General features: G+C 45.0%; 1 pseudogene; it reads right to left on the reverse strand.

Moving 5' to 3' along the window:
- Window positions 1-23,006: 23,006 nt before the first annotated feature.
- LOC134931595 (5S ribosomal RNA) lies at window positions 23,007-23,125 on the reverse strand (annotated as a pseudogene).
- Between the last annotated feature and the right edge of the window lie 2,125 nt (window positions 23,126-25,250).

The following is a 25,250-nucleotide window of genomic DNA, read 5'->3' on the forward strand; positions in this document are numbered from 1 at the left end:
GAGACAAGTGCTAGTGGAGTAACCTGAGCGCAGCTGATACTCCGGTTCGGGTCTTTTGCTGTGCAGTGGTTATAGGCTCTGTGCACGGCAGGGGATCCGGTGCTGGTTTTTGTGCTCACAGTCTGTGAGGTCTGAGTGGGGCGTGGACAGCACCTGCTTTATAAGGCCTCTTTTCAGGGTAAGCAGATGCTGCTGAATCTTTGTTGGTTAGTCAGTTCATGAACGTTAGCCAGTACTGTGTAGCTTTGTATTTGTTTGTTGCTTACTGCAAATAGGCCTGGGAATTTGGTATTACACTCTGCCAATCCAGACCTAGCAGTAAGACTGGAGTCAGTCGTTTAGCTTGCTGGGGTTCAGTTACTACTCTGTGAACTTAGCAAGTTTGCGGCTGTATTCTAAGACTTGCCTGTCTAATCCTGTCTCACTGTGCTAGGTGTCAGGGGTCAGTTTAGTGGCAGTAAGCTAAAACCTGTGCACTGCAAGTGAGAATTAGGATTGTGGAGATTCTCCTTGTGTCTATCATTCCATCTCTGACCAAGGAGTTTACTGCCACACCCGTTGGTAACCCTTTAGGGTTTTGCTGTTGCCCTTAGCAACAGCATTTCGGGTACTCTACGTATTAAAACACAACATCTTGCTTTTTCCATCTTAGCAGTTCTAATACAAGGGAGATACCCAGTTCCTTAGCCTCTGGGCTTCTCTGTTCACTTTGTGTATTTTGTTACCCTATCACCTTCTGTGTACGTTATGTCATATCCCCCAGTTTGTCTGTGAGTCCATCTGTTTTGCATAACAGTTCAAACACCAGTACATTCCTGCAGACACTGGAGTGCATAACAGTTCTGACACCAGTACTTTCCTGCTGGCACTGGTGTGCATAACAGCCCCCCAGTAGGTCTGCCCCTTAGAGGTACTGTGTGTGCGCGCCGGAGGCGCGCACGGACCCAAAAAATGGGTGTGGCCAGTTAAAATGGGACGTGATACACATATGCCCCCAATAGTGCGGTGCCAGATCCACAATTGCCCCCACAGTGCCAGGTATACAAATGCCCCCACAGTGCCAGGTATACAAATGCCCCTCACAGTGCCAGGTATACAAATGCCCCTCACAGTGCCAGGTATACAGATGTCCCCACAGTGCCAGGTATACAGATGCCCCCACAGTGCCAGGTATACAAATGCCCCTCACAGTGCCAGGTATACAGATGTCCCCACAGTGCCAGGTATACAGATGCCCCCACAGTGCCAGGTATACAGATGTCCCCACAGTGCCAGGTATACAGATGCCCCCACAGTGCCAGGTATACAAATGCCCCACACAGTGCCAGTTATACAGATGCCCCCACAGTGCCAGTTATACAAATGCCCCCCACAGTGCCAGGTATACAAATGCCCCACACAGTGCCAGGTATACAAATGTCCCTCACAGTGCCAGGTATACAGATGTCCCCACAGTGCCAGGTATACAGATGCCCCCACAGTGCCAGGTATACAAATGCCCCTCACAGTGCCAGGTATACAGATGTCCCCACAGTGCCAGGTATACAGATGCCCCCACAGTGCCGGGTATACAAATGCCCCTCACAGTGCCAGGTATACAGATGTCCCCACAGTGCCAGGTATACAGATGCCCCCACAGTGCCAGGTATACAGATGTCCCCACAGTGCCAGGTATACAGATGCCCCCACAGTGCTAGGTATACAAATGCCCCTCACAGTGCCAGTTATACAGATGCCCCCACAGTGCCAGGTATACAAATGCCCCCCACAGTGCCAGGTATACAAATGCCCCTCACAGTGCCAGGTATACAAATGCCCCACACAGTGCCAGGTATACAAATGTCCCTCACAGTGCCAGGTATACAGATGTCCCCACAGTGCCAGGTATACAGATGCCCCCACAGTGCCAGGTATACAAATGCCCCTCACAGTGCCAGGTATACAGATGTCCCCACAGTGCCAGGTATACAGATGCCCCCACAGTGCCGGGTATACAAATGCCCCTCACAGTGCCAGGTATACAGATGTCCCCACAGTGCCAGGTATACAGATGCCCCCACAGTGCCAGGTATAGAGATGTCCCCACAGTGCCAGGTATACAGATGCCCCCACAGTGCCAGGTATACAAATGCCCCTCACAGTGCCAGTTATACAGATGCCCCCACAGTGCCAGGTATACAAATGCCCCCCACAGTGCCAGGTATACAAATGCCCCACACAGTGCCAGGTATACAGATGTCCCCACAGTGCCAGGTATACAGATGCCCCCACAGTGCCAGGTATACAAATGCCCCTCACAGTGCCAGGTATACAGATGTCCCCACAGTGCCAGGTATACAGATGCCCCCACAGTGCCAGGTATACAAATGCCCCTCACAGTGCCAGGTATACAGATGTCCCCACAGTGCCAGGTATACAGATGTCCCCACAGTGCCAGATATACAGATGCCCCCACAGTGCCAGGTATACAGATGTCCCCACAGTGCGAGGTATACAGATGCCCCCACAGTGCCAGGTATACAGATGTCCCCACAGTGCCAGGTATACAGATGCCCCCACAGTGCCAGGTATACAAATGCCCCTCACAGTGCCAGTTATACAGATGCCCCCACAGTGCCAGGTATACAGATGCCCCCACAGTGCCAGGTATACAGATGTCCCCACAGTGCCAGGTATACAGATGCCCCCACAGTGCCAGGTATACAGATGCCCCCACAATGCCAGGTATACAGATGCCCTCCACCCTCCCCTCCGTGCTGCTTACCGTGGGACACGGAGGAGAGCGCGGATGTCGGGTGGGAACGGCGGCGTGTAGTACTTCAAACCAGCCGCCGGTTCGAGAGCCAATCAGAGCTCGCGGACCGGCAGCCGCGGCTCCTGATTGGCTGGCGGTCCGCGAGCTCTGATTGGCTCACGGACCGGCGGCTGGTTTGAAGTACTACACGCCGCCGCTCCCACTCGACAGCCGCGCTCTCCTCCCTGTCCTGACAGCTGAGACACGCTGCCGCCGGACTGAGCGGCAGCGTGTCTCACTGACACAAGCTGGTGGGCCGGACCAAGCGGCATATACGGCCCGCGGGCCGGAGGTTCCCCACCCCTGATATAGGGAGACATTGAAAGTTATGTTGGTGGGTCTGAAATTTGATAGGCTTGTCTGAAGAGGTGAGTTTTCAGGGAATGCTTGAATGTTTGGAGACTAGAGGAGAGTCCTATTGTGCATGGTAGGGCATTCCACAGAATGGGTGCAGCCTGAAGAAAGTCCTGCAATCATGAATGGGAGCGAGTAATGTGTGTGGGTGAGAGATATAGATCTTGAGCAGAGAGTTCGGGTTAGGAGATATTTTGAGATGAGCGAACAGATATAGGTTGGTGCAGTTTGGTTAACAGCCTTGTGTGTGAGTTTAAGTATTTTGTATTGAATACGGTAGAATACCGGTAACCAGTGGAGGGACTGACAGAGCAGATCAGCAGATGTTGAACAATTGGCGAGGAAGATTAGCCTCGCAGCTGCATTCAGAAATGGATTGTAGTGGTGCGAGCCTGTTTTTCGAAAGACCAGGAAGGAGACTATTGCAGTAATCAATGCGGGAGATAATCAGAGCATAAATTATAGTTTTTGCCGTGTCTTGTGTAAGATATGGTCGAATTTTGGATACGTTTCTTAGATTTATGTAACATGATTTTGAGTCTGATTAAATGAGGGGAACAGAGGACAGTTCAGAGTCAAGGATGACACCTAGGCAGCGAGCTTGTAAGGTAGGGTTGATTTTTGAGTTATCAACAGTGCCAGAGATATCAGATTGGTAACTGTTATTGGCAGGTGAAAAAAATAATTCTGTTTTGGAAATATTAAGTTTGAGGTGGCGAGATGACATCCAAGACAGAACAGCAGAAAGTGACAGATGGTGACAAATCTGGGGAGGATAGGTAGATTTGAGTATCATATGCATACAGATGATTACTGAAACCTGAAAGAGCTGATTAGTTTGCTAAGAAATGAGGTATAGATTGAGAAAGCAGAGGACCTAAGACTGAGCCTCCAACTGATAGAGGTAACAGCAGAGGCAGAACTCTGGGAGGCAACGGAGTCATCTGCCACCGGGCTCCTGCTCTGAAGGGGGCACCTCTCCTCCCATTCTGTGACACCATTGAATTAAGTTAATTGATAGCTGCCGCTGTCTTTTCAGTGGCTGACTTCCTCACTGGTCCCTGCACCTTACAAATCACACCCACTTTATTATACTGAATATACACATTTTACAAGTGTCATACCCAGGATTAGAAACCACAACCTATTACACTGGAAGCAGACACCTTACTGATGGAGCTATTTGCTCCTGTATAGGAAATATGAGAATTCTAACTATATGAAGATACGTCTCCGACAATTACACGTAACTTCATATAGTTAGAATTCTCATGCTTCCTCTACAGGAGCAAATAACTCCATCAGTAAAGTGTCTGCTGTTAGTGTAACAGGTCATGGATTCTAATCCTGGGTATGACTGCTAAGAAATGTGTGATTTAAAATAAAAGACAATTAAATGTATAAATAGTATAAATACAGTATATAATTTTTTTTTCAGAACACTCCATATACACACACACATATATATGCCAGTATAAGCTACCTGCCTTCATGGACCAGCTTTGATCCAGTGGATGTAAAGGACACTGCTGAAATTGCTCGGATTTTGCGTCCCACCACCTGTGATCTGGACCCAGCCTCAACCAAGCTTCTAATAGGTTGTATGGATATAATTGGTCCTGTCTTTACAAAAACTGTTCAATGCTCTTTGCAGACAGGCATTTTTCCTGAACCCCTAAAGGAAGCAATTGTTAGACCGCTTCTTAAAAAAACCTAATTTAGATCCCGACTGCATGACCAACTACAGACCGGTATCAAACCTTCCTTTCCTAGGAAAGGTTATTGAGAAAGTCGTTGCAAATCAACTGGAATCCCGCCTGACAACCCATGATATTTATGATCCATTTCAATCAGGATTCAGGAGAAGACATAGCACTGAAACAGCCCTGGTGTGTGTGTTAAATGATCTTCTGATGGCAAAAGACAGAGGTGACTGTTCAATATTAATCCTTCTGGATCTCTCGGCAGCATTTGATACCGTGGACCATGGGCTTCTGATTGAGCGACTGATACATTTCTGTGGTCTGGATGGCACAGTCCTAAACTGGTTCAAATCATTTTTCACAGGCAGGTCACAGAGAGTATCATCTGGATTATACTCATCACCACCAGTGCCATTGCCATGTGGTGTCCCACAAGGTTCTATACTATCCCCCATGCTTTTTGCAGTATACATGCTCCCATTGGGCGAAATAATCAGGCGCCATGGCCTGGTCTACCACTGCTATGCAGATGATACACAACTGTACTTGTCTTTTGCTCCGGGCACTGATAACCCAATAGCAACCCTAAATGGCTGTCTAGCTGAACTACAGGAGTGGATGAGCGCCAGTTGGCTGCGACTGAACCCGGATAAAACAGAGGTCCTTATGATACGACCGCAACATCAAAGGACAAGACTGCAGCATAGCCAACCAACTGGACTTACACTTGGGAATTCAGAATTACAGACCAGTGATCGTGTGCGGAATCTTGGCGTTGTCCTGGATGGTGGCTTGACACTTAAACATCAGATATCAGCCACAATCAAATCCTCATTCTTTCACCTGAGGAACATAGCCAGAATCAAGCACTTAATTCCCTCAGATGATATGGCAAAAGTCATACATGCATTTGTATCATCTCGTTTAGACTACTGTAATGCCCTCTACCTTGGTCTACCAGCAAAAGAATTGCAGCGCTTACAGCTGGTGCAAAACACAGCTGCCAGGCTATTAACCAACCAGCCCCGTTCTAGCCACATAACACCCATCCTCTACTCCCTTCACTGGCTGCCTGTAAGATGGCGAATCATCTTCAAGATTGGCTTACTGAGTTTCAAAGCATTACATGACCAAGGTACCTGAAACAGCTTCTGACCCCATACTGCCCCACTCGATTACTGCGATCTGTAGATGAAGGACTTTTAGCAGTACCTAGAATCTACCGTAATTAATCTGGGGGTCGAGCTTTTAGTCATGAGGCTCCGACTCTATGGAACTCACTTCCCCGCACAGTGCGAGAGGCCCCAACTATAGAATCCTTCAAAAGTAGACTCAAGACTTTTCTGTTTACTCAAGCATTTCCATAATGTCCCTTTTAGTATCTTCATGCTTCTGTATTTTATGAAAATGTACTTCATTATTTTCTGTACTATATTATGCTATGTATCTGTTAAGCGCCTTGAGTCCTATTGGAGAAAGAGCGCTATATAAATAAAATTATTATTATTATTTTTTATATATATATATATATATAGCAATATTTCCACTGGGTGGAAGGTGCACTCTCGCTGAAATGAATGAAGTCCGTTCATAAAAAAGAGACTTTTATTGGGAAAGTCCACAAGCCTTACATGTCGACGTTTCGGTCCGTATGACGAACCTTTCTCAAGACTAATGACTCTTTAGGTTAACATCGTTCATCAAATCTTAATCATGTGTCTAAGATCAGGTCATAGTCATCAAAAAACTTTCTAGCACAAAAGGAATAGCATATCCGGACACAGCCATAAAAGTCGTAGATGTAAATGATATTGAATATACATCTGATCAAACAGATCCTGCTACCATGATGCAGCTACAGGGTCACGATATACACGACGTGAGAGGTCCCGATTCAATATCATTTACATCTACGACTTTTATGGCTGTGTCCGGATATGCTATTCCTTTTGTGCTAGAAAGTTTTTTGATGACTATGACCTGATCTTAGACACATGATTAAGATTTGATGAACGATGTTAACCTAAAGAGTCATTAGTCTTGAGAAAGGTTCGTCATACGGACCGAAACGTCGACATGTAAGGCTTGTGGACTTTCCCAATAAAAGTCTCTTTTTTATGAACGGACTTCATTCATTTCAGCGAGAGTGCACCTTCCACCCAGTGGAAATATTGCTGTTCGAGTGGAGCTGATTGGGTTCATTGGGAGCACCCGCAACGTTGGAATTTATGGGATGAGAGTGCAGGATCAACGTGGATATATATATATATATATATAGGATTGTGTTTATCCGGCACTCTGGATGATGAATAAAGTAATTGTGCCCGGGTGCCCTCCTAATGATGCATACAAATGAAGAAATCCTTCCCAAAGACCGATACAATACCGGGTGGAAGAAAAGCAGGCGGCACTCCAAGGACTTTCAAAACAAGCTTTGTATTAAAGAGTTACAGCATTGTGCAAATAGCAACGTTTCAAGACCTTTACGGTCTTTTCGTCAGGCTGTGCATTGTGAAACAAAAATACAATTGACAGAACAGTGTTTAAAGTGCTTACCTGCCTTATATATCGGTGTATGTGACATGCGGTGTCTCTCGGAGTCCCGGGCCGTCGGCTTCTGGGTGCGTCAGCGCGTCGCTCCGTTCGTGACATCATGGTTGCTGGGCAACCCTGTGAAGCCTCGGGTCCCGTCGCGCCGGGAGAACCTGCAGTGACAAAGTGATAATCAAGTTATGATGAATTTGTGCAATAACATAAATATGTAATCTGAGAGTGATATACAGAAATGTGAAACATTAGTATTGTGACGTTGAAGAGTGAAAATGAAATCACAAGATCATGCCAAGCTATAGAAGGGGCAGAAGCATCCGGGATCGCTTGGTAAAAACTTACGTCACTACAAAAACAAATACCACACCCTTTGGCACTACTAAAAAACCAGGATGTTATAAGTGCATATCATGCACCACCTGCAAATATATGGAACCAGGAAATTCTTTTGTCAACCAGCAAACTGGACAACAATATAAAATAAAACACGTGGTAACGTGCACTACAGCATTTATAGTGTACACCATCACGTGCCCTTGTGGACTCATTTATGTAGGACAAACTATAAGAAATCTACGTGACCGTATGGCTCTTCATAGATCGGCGGTCAAGGCAGCATTGGAAGGAAAGAATATAGACCAACCTGTAGCAAGACATTATCGACAACAAGGACATCATCTATCAGATCTTCGATGTAAAATCATAGATCACATTCCACCCTTGATAAGAGGAGGCGACCGTCAAAAACTTCTAACCAAGTGTGAATCCAAATGGATATTCCTATTGGGAGCACTAGCACCTAATGGACTAAACGAAAAATTCACCTGGAATACCTTTTTAACTTGATAATAGCTCATTTACAAAATATAATAAATTAGCATGCATTTACTACTAAATAAAATGTTTACAACATTATGATCACTAATTAGAGATAAATATAGTAAATTTCTTTATGAGTTAAACTTATACATATGCCTTTATTAGTAAATCAGATTGAGCTATAATCTTGTGATTTCATTTTCACTCTTCAACGTCACAATACTAATGTTTCACATTTCTGTATATCACTCTCAGATTACATATTTATGTTATTGCACAAATTCATCATAACTTGATTATCACTTTGTCACTGCAGGTTCTCCCGGCGCGACGGGACCCGAGGCTTCACAGGGTTGCCCAGCAACCATGATGTCACGAACGGAGCGACGCGCTGACGCACCCAGAAGCCGACGGCCCGGGACTCCGAGAGACACCGCATGTCACATACACCGATATATAAGGCAGGTAAGCACTTTAAACACTGTTCTGTCAATTGTATTTTTGTTTCACAATGCACAGCCTGACGAAAAGACCGTAAAGGTCTTGAAACGTTGCTATTTGCACAATGCTGTAACTCTTTAATACAAAGCTTGTTTTGAAAGTCCTTGGAGTGCCGCCTGCTTTTCTTCCACCCGGTATTGTATCGGTCTTTGGGAAGGATTTCTTCGTTTATATATATATATATATATATACATGCACCCATACATACATATATTTATCTTAATATAGGAAATAGGGGGGCACCAATATTTATCTTGCCTCCGGGCGACTGTGACAAACTTACGCCACTGGGTAACAGAGAGGAGTTGGATTCAGAGAATGGGACACTGGGGGTAATTCCAAGTTGATCGCAGCAGGAAATTTTTTAGCAGTTGGGCAAAACCATGTGCACTGCAGGTGGGGCAGATATAACATTTGCAGAGAGAGTTAGATTTGGGTGGGTTATTTTGTTTCTGTGCAGGGTAAATACTGGCTGCTTTATTTTTACACTGCAATTTAGACTGCAGATTGAACTCACCACACCCAAATCTATCTCTCTCTGGCATCTCTGCACATGTTATATCTGCCTCCCCTGCAGTGCACATGGTTTTGCCCAACTGCTAAAAAATTTCCTGCTGCAATCAACTTGGAATTACCCCCACTGAAAGAGCGATTAGATAGGTAGGTTGAGAACCAAGAAAGGGCTGTGTCCTGAAGACCTAGGGATTGCAGTGTTTGTATGAGAAAATAGTGGTCAACAGTGTCAAAATCAGCAGAGAGATCTAGAAGAATAAGAATTAAGTAATGGCCTTTAGACTTAGCAATGACCAGATCATTCACTACCTTATGGGCCCTATACACTGATAGATCTGCCGTCGAGCTGCCCGACGGCGGATACAGCCGACGGGCGACCCGGCGGCAGGGGGGCAGTGACGAGGGGAGTGAAGTTTCTTCACTCCCCCCGTCACCCGGCTCCATAGCAGTGCACGCAAATATGGACGATCTCGTCCATATTGGCCTGCATGCACAAGCGACGGGGCACCAGCGATGAACGAGCGCGGGGCCGCGCATCGTTCATCGTAGGTGCCTCCACACTGAAAGATATGAACCGTATCTCGTTCATTAGTGAACGAGATCGTTCATATCTTTCAGTATTATCTGCCAGTGTGTAGGGCCCATTAGTCAGTGCTGTCTCTGTGGAGTGTTGGGCACGAAAATCCTGACTGAAGTGGGTCCAGTAAATTGTGTGAGTTAAGAACATGTACTATCTCAGCGTTGTGGTGACAGGAATAAGGCTCTACTTCAAAAGGGGCCTGAAGTGATGACAACACATCTGACTGTAAAGAAAGGGATATTATTTACAGGAACGCTGTAAACTGATGAAACAATATTTGTTTTCTTTGGTTTGGATGATAATATATAATCTGGTTTCTCTTTTCAATCTCATAGCAAAGTCATTATAAAAACAAACAGAAAATCATCTGAACCAACTAAGTTTTCTGGCAGGTCAGGGTCTTTGGGCATCCAATATGTTTCTATTCTTGTCTTGGCCATTCAATCACAAATCATTTCACTTAATCCTGGTATTTTTGGCATAAATTACTGCGGAATATTCAGACAACAAAGCCAGCACATTATGAAACAAAATCCCTGCAGACAAACATTTAAAAATAGAGTTTTTTTTATCTCTGGGGAAAGAAACAGGTGGCTGTTGTACAATCCAGTCAGAATGTGAGCGAGCTGCAGGGTTCCGCAGTATCTTCGTACAACTTATTACATGAGGAGTTTGAGGACCCACCAGGAAATGCCGGCTGTAACGTTTAGCTGCTCAAGTGAATTAGACAATTTGGGGGGTAATTCAGACCTGATCGCAGCAGCAGATTTGTTAGCAGTTGGGCAAAACCATGTGCACTGCAGGGGAGGCAGATATAACATGTGCAGAGAGAGTTAGATTTGGGTGGGTTATTTTGTTTCTGTGCAGGGTAAATACTGGCTGCTTTATTTTTACACTGCAATTTAGATTGCAGATTGAACTCACCACACCCAAATCTAACTCTCTCTGCACATGTTATATCTGCCTCCCCTGCAGTGCACATGGTTTTGCCCAACTGCTAAAAAAAATTCTGCTGCGATCAACTCTGAATTAGGCCCTTAGTACAGAATAGGCTATTTAGTATAATCATTCATATAGCAGAAGTGTATTACACAGCACTGTACAGATAATATTTAATTTTAATCATTCTTATCAGTGGCGATAATTAGGCTGATTTATAAAAAAATAAAAATAAGATACGCAACACACAAACACACAAAAGTTCTTTTTTGCCAGATGTACTGTATGTCTTTGGGCTGTGGAAGAAAACTGAAGGAATCATAAACAGACTCGGGAAGCACGTGCAAACCCCACACATATAGGATCCTGGTTGGAATTAAACCTGTGGACCCAGAGCAATGTTACCCACTATGCCACCTTGCTGAATAATTCTGGATTACAGAGTTTGAAACACAGCGTCCAATTAACAAGTAATCTCTAAATTTTTTACATTTGTTTTATGTTCTTCATGATTACATTTGTGTGTGTGTATATCCTCTTTCATTATTCCTAGAAATCACACAATTATTTCAAATATGTTGTTTATCATTTTGAATGTTGTATATACAATTCTTCTTTGAATACTTTAATCTAGAGAAACACAACACATATTTTGTGGGTAATTACTAATTAAAAGGCTGTCAAAATGACGAACACTTGGGCCGGATTATAGGGGGTGCTGTTGCTGATCACACAGGAGCTCCCGGGTTTCTAGAATTCCTGTTGTTGGGAGCCGGGGCTCTGTCATGCTGAGCAGGTGTGTGTGTGAGCGTGTGTGTGTGTGTAGCATTAGAGATGCTGTATGGATTACATACGTAATCCCGGCCGGTGGGATGCCGACTTAGTTTCCCGACCACGGCATCTCGCCCGGCAGAATGAACGTATCCCTGCTGTATATCTGTAATGAGCAGGCTATAATTATGCTGCACTATGGTGGTCATTCCGAGTTGATCGCTAGCTGCATTCGTTCGCTGTGCAGCGATGAGGCAAAAAAACTGCACTTCTGTGTATGCGGCGCAATGCGCACGTGCGTTGTACTATTGCAACGAACGATGTAGTTTCACACAAGGTCTAGCGAAGCTTTTCAGTCGCACTGCTGGCCGCAGAGTGACTGACATGAAGTGGGCGTTTCTGGGTGTCAACTGACCGTTTTCAGGGAGTGTTTAAAAAAACGCAGGTGTGACAGGAAAAACGCAGGCGTGGCTGACCGAATGCAGGGCGTGTTTGTGACGTCAAAACAGGAACTGAACAGTCTGAAGTCATCGCAAGCGCTGAGTAGGTATTGAGCTACTCTAAAACTGCACAAAAAAATGCCGCCGCTCTGCGATCCTTTCGTTCGCACTTCTGCTAAGCTAAAATACACTCCCGGTGGCAGGCGGCATAGCGTTTGCACAGCTGCTAAAAACTGCTAGCGAGCGATCCACTTGGAATGACCACCTATATACACCAGTCCCCGCACAGCTCCTGCCCAGTCTGTGGGTAGAGGACACCAGTAGCCTTCAGCAGCTGACCGGAGGGATCTGGGTATGGCCTGTGAGGGGCGTGTTAGGGGCGAGCATAGGACCCCACCCCTCCGTCAGCGCTCAGTATATATAAAGCAGGTGAGTGTTATTATCTTCCTCCTCACCCGCATCACCTACAGCCCCAGCACCGACCCCTACTCCTCCCGGGTACCGCACTGCTCCCCCCACACAGGGTCTCACCCCTTACTGCCGTATTGATTCATCTCCCCCTGCCGGTAAGGAGCCACACATGACCCAAGTGCCTCTGCTCTGAGCGCTGCGGGACCCTCTGTTGGTTCCTGTATCCATTTCCTGGTTACTGCCGCTACTTGTTGCCGAGTCCCAGGATGGCAAGTAAGCTGGGGTTGCAGCATAGTATAGGGAGGAAAGGTGGAGGGTAGTCTGTGTATGGTGGGAGCAGTATATGGAGGTGAGGGGTGCCCTGTACCTAGGGGGCACTATATGGAGGGTATGGGGGTGCAGTGTGTCTTTAGGGGCAGTATATGGTGGGGGGGGGGTGCAGAATATGGAAGAGGATGGGGGGCGGTATATATCTTGGCAAGGGGTGCAGTGTACATAGGGGGTGTGTGTGTCCATGTCCTGAACGGAGCTCCGCTGGGTGCCCTCCAATGGCAATGGAGCAGCGTTAGCCTTTTATATGTATATAGATACTATATATATTCTTTATATTAAGTGGGACATATTTTTTTTTCATATGTACTAAATAATTCTATCCTATGTGTGCGAACCAAAGCCATTTGTAGAGATTCCCAAATTCTTTATGTAATAAAGAGTATAAACTGGTGACTGATTGAGAGGTGGAAGCTGCTGAGACTGTTGTCAGAGTTGCAGCTGTGATACAAATGCTAGTATCAGCCTTTCCCCTGCTGTAGATGCCTGTGTCTGAATGGTTAGGGACTGAGACGCCCACTTTCTGTATCTCTACACGCTGTAACACCGCCGGTGATTCCCGACACACCATCATCAGTCGCACCATCGACACGTACACCAGTCCTACTTACACCAGTCCTATGGCAGGGGCAGATTTTCCATCTGACTGTGACCTCTGTGGCTGCAGTTCTGCATCTGGGACTGCAGCCGATTTCCCTGACAGCCAATGACCATCCCATAACATGTCAAATAGACCGGTGGATATTCGCATTAGCACAAGGTAACGAGCAAGTTGCCACGGCCGAACCGAAAATCCAACTACAGATGCCTTTGAATCATAATCGGGCCCTCTGTCTTCTCTGAAAAGAAAAGTATATATATTCCTATTAGTTGCGTTAGTGATACCACTTAGACTTAGAAGGATTGTTCATGGGTAGTTTTACTGGGATCAGAATTAAATGCCGGTGCACAGGATCCTGACTGTCGTGATCTTGACAGCGGGATCCGTCCGCCATAATGCCGGCAATGAGGGGAGCGCTAGAAAGTCCCTAACGGACTCGCTGAGCTCACCACAGGTTCTATTCTCCCTCTATGGGTGTCGTGGACAACCACAGTGGGAGAACACGCTGTGGCGCCGGTATTCCGGCGGCGCTATTTCACCGCTAGTCAGGATTGCCGGGATCCCGAATAGTGGTATTGTAACCACTTCCCATTTTAATAAACATGCGATAACCATAGAGATTTAAGGTGGCCGCATATGGGCCCTCATTCCGAGTTGATCGCTCGCTAGCTGCTTTTAGCAGCCGTGCAAACGCTAAGCCGCCGCCCTCTGGGAGTGTATCTTAGCTTAGCAGAAGTGCGACCGAAAGGTTCGCAGAACTGCTCCAAAATATTTTCATGCAGTTTCTGAGTAGCTGCAGACCTTGATCTTGCGATCACTTCAGACTATTTAGTTCCTGTTTTGACGTCACGAACATGCCCTGCATTCGGCCAGCCACTCCCCCGTTACCCCAGGCACGCCTGCGTTTTATTCTGACACGCCTGCGTTTTTTAGCACACTCCCGGAAAATGGTCAGTTACCTCCCAGAAACGCCCCATTCATGTCAATCACGCACCGATCAGCAGAGCGACTGAAAAGAGTCGCTCGACCTTGTGTGAAACTGCTTCGTTTCTTGTGAAAGTACGCTGCACGTGCGCACTGCGGGCCATACGCATGCGCAGAAATGCCGATTTTTAGCCTGATCGCTGTGCAGCGAACAACGGCAGCTAGCGATCAACTCGGAATGAGGGCCATGGTAAATTAGTTGGCCAAGTTGACACAAAACCGTTTGCTTGGGGTTTCCTCCACCAATCAGCAATGTTGGTTAAGATTTTGATTATCGTTGTTTCAAAATGTATTCTGCCCTGTAAAAATCAGGCGTTCAGCCTGGCGGCCAAATGACTGGACACGTGCAATTTGGTCAGCTACATGGGTAGCCAGACTAGTGAAAGATTTAGACATTCTGGGGCAGATTTATTAAGCTCGGTGAAGTGATAAAGTGGAAGGTGATAAAGGACCAGCCAGTCAGCTCCTAACTGTCATTTTTCAAACCCAGCCTGTGACATGGTAGTTAGGATCTGATTGGCTGGTCCTTTATCACCTTCCACTTTATCACTTCACCGAGCTTAATAAATTTGCCCCTCTGTGACTTGGCGCAGTATGGACCTCAACCATTTAACTGGCTAGTATTTTTGTCCAAAAATGCCCCACACATACTGCAATACTTCCTGGGAAAGAGGTGGGAGAGACTGGGTAGGGAAGGGGGTGGAGCTGCAACAAGCAGCTCATGCTGGTGGCGATCCCAAGTCACAGTCTGTGTGTGATGCTGGGGGAGAAATGTTGAGAGCCGTGGCTGCCTTGAGCAGGGTTGCCCTTCACAGTGGCAGGAGCTGGAGTAGGGGAGTGGGTTGCCAAGGCAGCGAAGGACTCGCAGTGTCAGTGGAGCCCGGTGGCTGCCAGAAGATTACCTTCCAGCAGCTGCTGGAGGGAGATCTGACACAGTCGCATCATGTGCAACCTTGTCAGGAAAAGCCCATGCCAGGCAAGTGATTAATATGTATTGACAATTTTATACCCATACTAAAAAGTGCAGCGGGAGGCTTCAATAATAGCTAAGTAAAATGACAAACTTAACACCTATCTATGAGCTATCACTTTGACGGATGATCTGCGCTAGAGGAAGCTATTCAGGCCTTCTGCCAACAGAAAGGATATCCGCAGCCTTTCCAAGAGCATGAATTGGCCACCTGTTTGTATATTACTGTAAGCTGGTATATACCATAAAGGCTGAAGCACTGAACATTCTGTTCTTTTGCTTACAAGTTAATATGGTCAAACTGGATAGAACAGGGACTGCTTAGTACTTTCATATTTGTAATTTTGATGTGTGCCCGTCTCACGGTTGTAGAAGTCAAAAAGTTTCTTGTGTGTTTTTACGACATTCTTTTTGTCTCACTCTTGCTATTTATTCTGGCTTGCCGAGACACGGAGCAGTGCCTGATGGTGGATTCCTTACTGGGTAAAGTAATTAAGGAAACCTCTATGGAAACCATCCATATATGTCCACTGAAAAAGGGTATCCGTTCAGATGGTCGACAATATTAAGGTCGACACTCATTAGGTAGGCCACTATTGGGCAACACTGACATGGTCGACATGGACAAATGGTCGACACATGAAAAGGTCGACATGAGGTTTTCACTTTTTTGTTTTGGAACTTTTTCATACTTTACGATCCTCGTGGACTAAGATTGCAAACGGTAACCTGTGCCGAGTGCAGCGGTAGCGGAGCAAGGTACTTTGCCCGAAGCGAGGGGACACGGTGCACTAATTGGGGTTCCCGTCACTTTACGCAGAAAACGACACCAAAAAAAGTAAAAAAAAAACTAATGTTCACCTTTTCATGTGTTGACCTTTCATGTGTTGACCATTTTCATGTGTCGACAATTTGTCCATGTCGACTATGTCAATGTCGACCAGTAGTGGTCGACCTTAACACTGTCGACCATTCATACTGGAACCCTGAAAAAGTGGGTATGTCCATATGATATCTCTAATTAGTTGTTTGGTTTAATATAATGTACCAATCACAGACAGTATTTAGAGTATGTGAGCACCGGCTCATGTCACCTCTATCCTCTGTTCCGTAATATGAGAGGGGAATATGTTGCTCAGATAAATGTCAGAAAAGAAGAGACATGGATAGGGGGTGTAGAGCAGTCCTACTTTGTCCTATGAGCATTGCGTCATCTCTTTTATTAGGAAGGCCATGTGAACTGTGAGCCCATTTCCATATAGAGATCTTTGACCACTATGTAATGTCTCTTCTCCATTCACTTATCAAAAAATGAAACAGAGGAGAGAAATCTGAAAAACACTAAGTTGCACAAGTCCTTCTGGATAATTTGGGGACACGCACAAAGAAAATTTGATGGTCATTTGGAAAACATACTTTACTGGGTCATTTGGCTAGAGGTTGTAGCTTTCCACATTCATTTCAATGCACCCATTCATTTCAATGGGGTTAATAGCACACGTAGAGATAGAGCTCTTAAATAAATGAGTCCATACAGTACATGCATGGAAGGGGTTATTTTATGTCATAAGTAAAAAGTTTTGGTGATCCCCAGGATAGGTTTACAAAATGTATTGTTCACAGATTCATCTTGCTTTATGCTTATCGCTGAGATATCAGTGACTTTGCAGTAAGAAAAAAAAATAGTCATATGGCTTCGTGAGATTAGTTGATTAGGAAATGAACCTGTAAATTATCACTATTTCTGCAAATAGACTTTTAATATGTCACCCCTAAAATGTTGTTTTTACATTCATCTTAGGGCCTAATTCAGACCTGATCGCTGCGATCTGAAGCCCTGTGTGGTGTGTGTCTGACAGGCAGGAGGTGGCGTGCAGCGGCGTTTGAACGCAGTTGGGGGTGGGACGCGGTCCGGACCATTGTTGGGGCGGGCCGCGGCGGCTGCATGATTTCACACGCAGCCGCTGTAACCCAAAACATGGCGGATAGCCGCCTGCCACCGCAGCTAGTGTGCGTAGGCAGGGAGCTACTCGCCGGGAGCGAAAGCATCGCTGCCGTGTGATGCTTTTGCACCTCTGCGGGGGAGGAGGGGTTGGCATGCGGGGCGGATTAGCCCTGTGCTGGGCGTCCCCCTCCCTGCCTCTGATGCTGATCGTATATGTGCGTTTTTCTGCACATCTACGATTAGCTCTGAATCACCCCTTGAACAAGTAGCATGCATGATGGTAATTCAATATTAAAAAGGTGTCTTGAAATATTCCTGAACTGTGACTTTGTCATGTATTTTGTTTGTTGAATATGTTGCCCTATACAATTTCTCCTTTCATTCAGTGTACATTAAATCGTCTATTTTACCATTTATTGTATATGTTCTCACTATTTAGCTGCTTTTGGTCTTTCTTATGTTTCTTTTCATTAACTCCTCCAGCACTTCTGAGTCAACAGAAGCAATAAGAGGTGGATGAGAGTCCTCTAATCTCAAGCACATCTCCTGCTGTCAGTTTACTGACAGTTTTATGCATTTCACACTCACTAAATTAGCTTCAAGACCATAAATACTGAACTAATGATGTAATATGGACCTGTTCTCACAAATGCAGCTAAGCACAACTGGTTTTTCAAGTTGCAGCTTGCAATCCCCGCCAAACAGCCCCAGAGTCACAGCAATAGAAAGTATTGACATGGGGGGGGGGGGGGGGGGGGGTAATTCAGACCTGATTGCTGCTGTGCGCTTTTGGACAGCAAGAGATCAGGTCCAAACTGCGCATGCGTAAGCACCGCAATGTGCAGACACGTTGCACTGGTACAAAGCGGATCGCCGCTCAGTGATGGGTTTGTGCGATGGATCCAAGGAGATTGACAGGAAGAAGGCGTTTGTGGGTGGCAACTGACCGTTTTCAGGGAGTGTCTGGAAAAATGCAGGCGTGTCCATGCGTTTGCAAGGAGGGTTCCTGACGTCAATTCCGGTCCCGGACAGGCTGATATGATCGGAGTGGCTGAGTAAGTCCTGGGCTGCGCAGAGACTGCACAAAATCAGTTTGTACAGCTCTGCTACACATGCGATCGCACGCTTGCACAGCTAAAATACACTCCCCCTGTAGGCAGCAATTATCTGATCGCAGCAGTGCAAAAATCGCTGCCTAGTGATCAGATCTGAATTAGGCCCATTGTTGGCAAGAGTTGGAAAACAGATTCCAGGGAAACTTTGCTTGTTGGATAGGTTGATATCTTTGACATAGTCAGTAAACTTGTCTCTAGTGCAGCCATTCAGCAAATATTAACACATTAATAAAGCATACAGAATAGGAACATTTGTTCACTTAGGGCATGATCCTCAGGCATACGTAGCTGCAGATGTTACTGCAGTATCAGCCATACCCTTACTCATGGAGACCACAACTGCAAATGGATTTACGAGAAATGGGCGTTTCTGAGAAGTGGCCCAGCGAATGCACAGAACTGTTCCGTCTCCTGGGGGTGTCGTGGTGTGTAGGCTGAATCCCTTGCTCAATCGTAGCGTGTGGCCGGATATAACATGCCTGTTTCAGATGGATATACATGCACTAGCAGTACTATATATAGTTATCAATGGGCCCAGCCCATGCACTCTCTAATGGTTAGGCAAACCAATGTGGGTGGCCACACTCCCTCTGTAGACTGGCCACACCTATAAACATGGGACCCTACCACTGCATTCCCACGCCCCAGTCCATCACTGTTTAGGAACTTGTGACACGGGTCTCTCCATCTCAACCGACCCAGTGGGACTTGGCCTGACTTCTCAGTGGCCCAATCTGTCATATATATATATATATATATATATATATACACATTGTGAATTGTGATGACCTGGGGCAACTAGCTCAGCAGAGGGGTGTATTAGTTCAGTGTCTAGGTGCTTAATCAATGTCCACACCAGGGGCACAAGTTCATCCCAGTCGCCCGTAGGCAAGTTGGAGTCATCTCTCCCCCCCCCACACACACACGCACGCAAAAGGGAAAATATGGTGTGTGTGTTTTATATATATATATATATATATATATATATATACACATGCATACAAACACATCAGTGATGTGCAATGAGGTGAGGCAGAACCTTTCCTGTCATACTAATGTATACGCCATAGTTTTGACTATATGAAGTATATGAGAATTTTTTTTTTAAATATCTTCTTTGTATTATTCTGATCATTTTTCTACTAAAAATTTTGGATTCAAAAGTCCGTGTTAGGTGAGGCAGTGCCTCCCCGTCTACTCTTTCTGCACACCTCTGATCAAAACTCACCAAATGTCCAGCAGTATATACTGCTGCACCTGTGTATAATGCCCACATGTACTGTATGTACTGCTGCACCTGTGTACAATGCCCGAATGTATATACTGCAGCACCTGTGTATAATGCCCACATGTATATACTGCTGCACCTGTGTATAATGCCCACATGTATATACTGCTGCACCTGTGTATAATGCCCACATGTATATACTGCTGCACCTGTGTATAATGCCCACATATATATACTGCTGCACCTGTGTATAATGTCCACATGTATATACTGCTGCACCTGTGTATAATGCCCACATGTATATACTGCTGCACCTGTGTATAATGCCCACATGTATATACTGCTGCACCTGTGTATAATGTCCACATGTATATACTGCTGCACCTGTGTATAATGCCCACATGTATATATACTGCTGCACCTGTGTATAATGCCCACATGTATATATACTGATTCACCTGTGTATAATATCCACATGTATATACTGCTGCACCTGTGTATAATGTCCACATGTATATACTGCTGCACCTGTGTATAATGCCCACATGTATATATACTGCTGCACCTGTGTATAATACCCACATGTATATACTGCTGCACCTGTGTATAATGTACACATGTATATACTGCTGCACCTGTGTATAATGCCCACATGTATATATACTGCTGCACCTGTGTATAATGCCCACATGTATATATACTGCTTCACCTGTGTATAATATCCACATGTATATACTGCTGCACCTGTGTATAATGTCCACATGTATATACTGCTGCACCTGTGTATAATGCCCACATGTATATATACTGCTGCACCTGTGTATAATACCCACATGTATATACTGCTGCACCTGTGTATAATGTACACATGTATATACTGCTGCACCTGTGTATAATGCCCACGTGTTTATATACTGCTGCACCTGTGTATAATGCCCACATGTATATACTGCTGCACCTGTGTATAATGCCCACATGTATATATACTGCTGCACCTGTGTATAATGCCCACATGTATATATACTGCTTCACTTGTGTATAATGCCCACATGTATATATACTGCTTCACCTGTGTATAATACCCACATGTATATACTGCTGCACCTGTGTATAATGTCCACATGTATATACTGCTGCACCTGTGTATAATGCCCACATGTATATATACTGCTGCACCTGTGTATAATACCCACATGTATATACTGCTGCACCTGTGTATAATGCCCACGTGTTTATATACTGCTGCACCTGTGTATAATGCTCACATGTATATACTGCTGCACCTGTGTATAATGCCCACGTGTATATATACTGCTGCACCTGTGTATAATACCAACATGTATATACTGCTGCACCTGTGTATAATGCCCATGTGTATATATGCTGCTGCACCTGTGTATAACGTCCACATGTATATACTGCTGCACCTGTGTATAATGCCCATGTGTATATATACTGCTGCACCTGTGTATAATGCCAACATGTATATACTGCTGCACCTGTGTACAATGGTCACATGTATATACTGCTGCACCTGTGTATAATGCCCACATGTATATACTGCTGCACCTGTGTATAATGCCCATGTGTATATATACTGCTGCACCTGTGTATAATGCCAACATGTATATACTGCTGCATCTGTGTATAATGCCCACGTGTATATATACTGCCGCACCTGTGTATAATGCCCACATGTATATATACTGCTGCACCTGTGTATAATGCCCACATGTATATATACTGATTCACCTGTGTATAATATCCACATGTATATACTGCTGCACCTGTGTATAATGTCCACATGTATATACTGCTGCACCTGTGTATAATGCCAACATGTATATACTGCTGCACCTGTGTATAATGCCAACATGTATATACTGCTGCATCTGTGTATAATGCCCACGTGTATATATACTGCCGCACCTGTGTATAATGCCCACATGTACATACTGCTGCACATGTATATAATGCTCACGTGTATATATACTGCTGCACCTGTGTATAATGCCCACATGTATATACTGCTGCACCTGTGTACAATGGTCACATGTATATACTGCTGCACCTGTGTATAATGCCCACATGAACGCTTTGGCTGATATATTGTATGCAAATATGCCTCCTGAGCCATTTACCTCACAGCACGTCCCTGATTGTTTTTATATATATATATATATATATATATATATATATATATATATATATATATACAGGGGTTAAAGTGAGGGGGAACGAGGTGGAACTGAGTTCCACCACCTCTTATGGTAGGGGGAACTAGTTCCACCACCTCCATTGCCCTCATAGTAATTCCAACAGAAAAATCTGCCCCATCACCTATATCAATAGACAATGCAGACAGCGCTAGTGTCACTGATGAGCTACTGCCACCTCCCCCTTCCTCAGGTCCTGGTGGCTGCACAGACCTCCTCCATTTACAACCCATCCCTTCTGGTATTCACAAACTCTGTGTTTGTTGAACAGCATTCATCCCCTCTTCAGGTCCCAGTGGTTTCCTTTTCCATGGTGTATGTGATGCTATGCTGTCACCACTGCTGAAGTGAAGAGGAGCCATGAAGAGGAGCAGGCTCCGTGCATCCTGAAGACAAGATGAGAGGTGGCTGGAGGGACAGAAGAGGTGGGGAAGCTGCTGAAGGGATACAAGGCATGGAGCTACTGGAGAGACATAGGTGGTGAGCTGCTGGATGACAGAGGCAGAGATATGTATTAGGGGCGCTACTGTGGGCATTATGTGTTTAAGCGGCACTACTGTGGTCATTATGTGTAAGAGGCACTACTTTTGAGGGCATTATGTGTAAGGAGCACTACTACTGTGGAATAGTGTATAAGGGGCACTACTGTGGGCATTGTATATAAGGGACACTACTGTGTGGTATATCATGCATAAAGGGTACTATTGTGTAGGGCACTACTGAGTGACATAATCTGAATAAGGGGCATTACTATGTGGTGTAATATAAATCCGGGGCACTACATGTGGTGTAATGTGAATAAGATTGTGCTACTGTGTGGTGTAATTTGTACTGGGGGTACTATTATGTGAAAAAACAAATATGGTCCTTTAAAGAGAACAAAGGACCGAAAAAAGCAACTATAAGCCTTTTCCTGGGCACACTTGAAAAAAAATTGAAATTATGAAATTATTAAGACATAACTTTTATTAATGTATACTTTAAGAAAAAGCGAGAGCTGGCGTCAATAATTAAAGAACAAAGGTGTTCATAAGTACTAATGTACCTGTAATAGGCAAGATAATGATTTAAGTAAGCGAAAATAAATAAAGCCTCATTCAAAAAAATGAATCATATATATCCTCTATTGTCAGAATTTTGTATGAGTGAGGTCACTACCTCGATATAGTCTAATAAATGCTGTAACCTGAGACCAGGTTGATACACTGGGTCCCAAAATGTTTTAGCTGCTGGAGAGTAAAATACCTACGGTACCTAGTATTCCCTGGTGGTTCCCCATCCAGGTACTGACCAGGCCCTGCAGTGCTTGGCTTCCAAGATCAGACGAGTTTGGGCATACTCAGTGCGGTCTGACCGTAGGTAGGTCCGTCTCCTAGGCGCACCGTAAACCGATTATGTTGGGACCCAGGAAGTCAATCACAGAATGAGTACCAGACCCTCAGACCGGTGGACAAAGCAGGAATCGAGGAGTGGGGCGCCGGCGGCCGCGGTTCGTGCAACCGGAAGTTCGGGCGCCGGAACCGGAAGTGGCCATGTGATCAAGCTCTCGGAGCGAAACGCGCGTCACTTCCAGTTCCGGCGCCCGAACTTCCGGTCGCACGGACCGCGGCCGCCGGCGCCTCACTCCTAGATTCCTGCTTTGTCCACCGGTCTGAGGGTCTCCTGAACAGGTTGGGTAAGAAAAACGGGTTCTTCCTTGCCCAAACCACAGCTCCCCCGTGTTCTCCCATAAAGTCCACCATACACTTCCCTAGCTAATAGGGGAAAGCTGATCAATTCAAATTAATGTGATGCATTTTGTGCTTAATATTTCTTTGTGGTGCATGATTGCTGGGCAAGGGGGGAGACAGAGAAACCCTCTCACAAGGGACAGCAGTAACTGCAAATTATAATGCCAAAATCATTATTAGAGAATTAGGGTTTTTGTACCTCAGACGTATTTTCCATTGTCCTGATTATTGTGGGCGCTACAAAGCCCTCCTGTTACTTAGATTATTTGAGAGCAAGTGGTAGAGTTTGATCTTGGAAATTCAAATCCCAAGACCTCACAGTTATTATTTTTGCCTCAAATCACCATTGATTAGATCATTTAGTCACAATTTAGCAATTTATTGCATCAATATTCTCTGATACTAACAAAAACTGGTACTTATCCCATTCTCTGATATAAATATAGCCTGGTACTCATTCTGTGATTGACTTTCTGGGTCCCAACATAATCGGTTGACGGTGCGCCTAGGAGACGGACCTACCTACGGTCAGACCGCACTGAGTATGCCCAAACTCGTCTGATCTTGGAAGCCAAGCACTGCAGGGCCTGGTCAGTACCTGGATGGGGAACCACCAGGGAATACTAGGTATTTTACTCTCCAGCAGCTAAAACATTTTGGGACCCAGTGTATCAACCTGGTCTCAGGTTACAGCATTTATTAGACTATATCGAGGTAGTGACCTCACTCATACAAAATTCTGACCATAGAGGATATATATGATTCATTTTTTTTAATGAGGCTTTATTTATTTTCGCTCACTTAAATCATTATCTTGCCTATTACAGGTACATTAGTACTTATGAACACCTTTGTTCTTTAATTATTGACGCCAGCTCTCGCTTTTTCTTAAAGTATACATTAATAAAAGTTATGTCTTAATAATTTCATCATTTCAATTTTTTTTCAAGTGTGCCCAGGAAAAGGCTTATAGTTGCTTTTTTTGGTCCTTTGTTCTCTTTAAAGGACCATATTTGTTGTTTCATAGTTGTCATAACTATCTTCCGGGAGCACCACCAACCATTTGCTGAACGCATCATTCTAGTAGGCTCTCATGTTGGTTTAACTATGATATTTCTAACTTATTGTAAAATAATTGCTATATCCTGTGCAGATTACTTCTTTTTGTTGGTACTATTATGTGATCATGCTGCTTTTTTGTGAGATCAATGGGGGTCATTCCGAGTTGTTCGCTCGCAAGCTGCTTTTAGCAGCTTTGCACACGCTAAGCCGCCGCCTACTGGGAGTGAATCTTAGCTTAGCAAAATTGCGAATGAAAGATTAGCAGAATTGCGAATAGACACTTCTTAGCAGTTTCTGAGTAGCTCCAGACTTACTCGGCATCTGCGATTAGTTCAGTCAGTTTCGTTCCTGGTTTGACGTCACAAACACACCCAGCGTTCGCCCAGACACTCCTCCGTTTCTCCAGCCACTCCCGCGTTTTTCCCAGAAACGGTAGCGTTTTTACGCACACACCCATAAAACGGACAGTTTCCGCCCAGATACACCCACTTCCTGTCAATCACATTACGATCACCAGAACGAAGAAAAAACCTTGTAATGCCGTGAGTAAAATACCTAACTGCATAGCAAATTTACTTGGTGCAGTCGCACTGCGGACATTGCGCATGCGCATTAGCGACTAATCGCTCCGTTGCAAGAAAAAAATAACGAGCGAACAACTCGGAATGACCCCCAATGTCCCTTTATAAAGTAT

Source organism: Pseudophryne corroboree, chromosome 5 (assembly GCF_028390025.1).
Source record: "Pseudophryne corroboree isolate aPseCor3 chromosome 5, aPseCor3.hap2, whole genome shotgun sequence".
In the NCBI taxonomy this organism is placed as follows: domain Eukaryota; kingdom Metazoa; phylum Chordata; class Amphibia; order Anura; family Myobatrachidae; genus Pseudophryne; species Pseudophryne corroboree.